The 3,516-nt window shown below is 56.8% G+C and overlaps 1 pseudogene; it reads left to right on the top strand.

Annotated features, from left to right (window-relative positions):
• Positions 1–662: 662 nt before the first annotated feature.
• On the top strand, positions 663–2,671 carry LOC119315493 (annotated as a pseudogene).
• Positions 2,672–3,516: the final 845 nt, after the last annotated feature.

Genomic DNA, 3,516 nt, shown 5'->3' with positions numbered 1-3,516 from the left:
TTCTTCCGCGGCCGTGCACCCTCATCACCATTGAGGAGGGCCAGTTAATGCCTGACCGCCGAAGAACCGCCCCTCACTGGTAGACGAGCAAGCTCGCCGCCCGGAGATAGGGAAACAAATCATGTCGTAAACGGATGAGGATCTCCTAACGTGAGCTATCCCGCCATTGTGTCACTGGCAGGGGGTCCTACCATGCGTGGGGCCCTCCTGTCAGTGATCGAAAGGCAGGGTTAGCTACGTCAAAGGATTCATATCCGCCGTAAACTGTGAGTCGTGACGTACCCCTCCTGTTAGTGATCGGAAGGCAGGGTTAGCTATGTCAAAGGATTCATATCCGCCCTAAACTGTCAGTCGTGACGTACCTCGTACGAAACCCTCATCCTCCCCCCTGACAGTCATTTTGTAATTTATTTATTTTGACATTATATGAACCATTGCATACTGAGTAAATTCGTCTATGACTTTGGTACTAGGGTGGTATATTTAACAAGCTTGTCAAACAGTTGACATAAATTCCGTTCAAACTCTTGCATATGAAGGCATGAAAAATCTTGGACGGCACTCTGAAGGAAACGACTTCTTCAGTTAGCCATGGCCGTCTGAAACTTCTTATAAGCACTCCTCGTGCTTTTGTCACACTCACAGCACGCAGCTAGCTAGCCATGGCTGCTCAGGGCGAGCAGCAGCCGCCGCTGCACATCCTCTTCCTCCCGTTCCCAGCGCCGGGCCACCTAATTCCAGTCGCCGACATGGCCGCATTCTTCGCCGCCCGCGGCGTCAGGTGCACCATCCTCACCACGCCCGTCAACGCCGCCACCATCCGCTCGGCCGTCGACCGCCGGCACCAGCTCCCCGGTGTTGTTGCCGTAGCTCCGTCTCTCTAGCTCGACCTGGCACTCTCTCTGCTCTCCCTCACTTGCCGTGGCACGAACCAACGAAGAAGAAGGAGGTGGAGAAGAACACGAGCACAGAGATAACATGGTGGTGTTTTTCCAGGAGCCCGAACTCCACCCGCCGCACGTACGGCGTCTTTTCCCTCGAGCACATACTCGAGCTGAACCCACTGGCTACATGGTTTGGCAACTCCGTGCCTTACATCAGCGACCAGGAGGGGACTTATACCCGAGCTGGCTGCACACGGCGCAGCCCGCCCACCCCATTACGTGGGCACAATCTGCATGCCTGCCCGCTTCGTGCTAACGAACGCGATCAACTCGCGCATGCACATCCAGCTTCAACAGATAACAGCAACGCACGTCACTCACGCACGCACACGGAACACACTCTCGGGCACGCAAACACACACCCGAGCCCGCCACGGTCGGACCCGACGCGGCCACCGCACGCACGCACGCGCACCGCGCCTGACCCGTCCGAGCCGTGGCTTATTTGCCCAACACCCGGCGATCGAAATCTCCGTCGTGCCTTTCCCCGACGTCGGCCTCCCGCCGGGCGTCGAGAGCGGCACGGCCCTCACGTCCCAGGGCGACCGCAGCAAGTTCTTCCGGGCGCTACAGCTGTTCCGCGAGCCCTTCGACCGGTTCCTGGCCGGCAGCCGCCCCGACGCGGTCGTGTCCGACAGCTTCTTCCACTGGTCCGTGGACGCCGCCGCGGAGCACGGCGTCCCGCGCATCGCCTTCCTCGGCACCAGCATGTTCGCGCGTCCTGCAGCGTCAGCAGGCTGCGCAGCAACCCGGTAGCGGCCGCTCCCGACGACCCCCACGCGCTTGTGTCCCTGCCGGGGCTGCCGCACCGCGTCGAGCTGAGGCGGAGCCAGATGATGGACCCCGCCAAGGAGGCGGTGCACTGGGCGTTCTTCCAGAGCGTGAACGCCGCGAACCAGAGGAGCTTCGGCGAGGTGTTCAACAGCTTCCACGAGCTGGAGCCGGACTAGGTCGAGGCGTCAAGCACTACCACGCGACGCTTGGCCGCCGCGCGTGGCTCGTCGGGCCGGTATCACTCGCCGGCAAGGACATGGCCGGGCGAGGCACCAGCGCGCCCTCGCCGGACGCGGGCGGCTGCCTCCGGTGGCTGGACGCAAAGCCGGCCGGCTCGGTGGTGTACGTCTCCTTCGGCACGCACGCTGACCAGCTTCTCGCCGGCGGAGCTGCACCAGCTCGCCCGCGGCCTGGACCTCTCAGGCATGAATTTCGTGTGGGTCATGGGCGCCGCAGCCCCTTCATCGGATTGGATGCCCGAAGGCTTCGCCGAGCTGATGGCACGCGGCGACCGCGGCTTCATCGTCCAAGGCTGGGCGCCGCAGCTGCTCATCCTCAACCACCCCGTCGTCGGCGGGTTCGTGACGCACTGTGGCTGGAACTCGACGCTGGAGGCCGTGAGCGCCGGCGTGCTGACGTGGCCGCGGTACGCGGATCAGTTCAACAACGAGATGCTCATCGTGGAGCTGCTCAAGGTGGGTGTCAGCATCGGCGCCAAGGACTACTCGTCGTCCGTCGAGACCCACCAGGTGATCGGCGGTGAGGTGATCGGCGAATCCATCGGGAGATTGATGGAGAGCGACGCGATACAGAAGAATGCCAAGGACCTCGCCGTGAAGGCAAGGAGCGCGGTGGCGAACGGCGGATCTTCGTACGACGCTGTCGGCCGGCTGATTGACGAACTCATGGCTCGCCGGAGTTTAGTCAAGGCTCGACAAGACATCCGCACATAGCTGATTGATATTAATCCGACTGATCGTTATTGCCAGCTGTGAGCTTGGAGCATCTCTACATCTTCTCTCATATTTTGACTCATCAAATCAACTCCCTAAATTTAACTCCTCACATTTTAAGAAGTTCAACCTTGGTACCAAACAAAATTTATAACACGTGATTTAAAACAAAATTGAGATAAATTATTGCACAAATATTCTTAGCATTGCTGAACTTTTTTTTTGGTTAGAAAAGGGGGATTAACACGCCTGGTTGATAATTGAAAGTTTTTCATTCACAAAAAAAAATTACATCATTTCCATCCACCAAGTCATTTATTAGAAAAAGTTCAAGTATCAAACTTCAGTACAAGTACAAATCAACCACGTAAAAACACCACAACCTGCTGTTCAAACCCAAATGTATGTATCACGGTTCTCATGTCCCATTAGTTGCACCCAAACACTATAAGCTCCCAATTCCGCTTGGTGATGTAAGCCACATACGGATCCATCATCTAGCTCGGCAAATGACCCGCAAAATCTTTTGTTAATTCAAGGGGATTGCTAGTTTCTATCCGGATGAAAAGTATTCGCTTTCGTCCATTTTTCTGTCCGTCCGATTCTTGTGTCAAAATTAGAGTTTTTCCTTTTCTTTTCCAGCCACGGCAGTGTTTTGTTTGTTACTGGGCCCACAACCTTCTCCTTGGAGACCCGCTAATCCTGGCGGGTCCGTGTACGGACAACAACACCATTGACCGACTGCAAATTTCCTCCCGCACGACTAGTTGTGCATGAAGGCCGCTCCAATCAATGCCCCCAAACCTCTAAATATGGAGGCACACGTGTTGGATATGGAGCGTGCT

This window comes from Triticum dicoccoides, chromosome 6A (genome assembly GCF_002162155.2).
Source record: "Triticum dicoccoides isolate Atlit2015 ecotype Zavitan chromosome 6A, WEW_v2.0, whole genome shotgun sequence".
NCBI classification, from domain to species: Eukaryota; Viridiplantae; Streptophyta; class Magnoliopsida; order Poales; family Poaceae; genus Triticum; species Triticum dicoccoides.
Note: the sequence above shows the minus strand (reverse complement) of the source record. Positions and strands in the feature narration are given on the sequence as shown.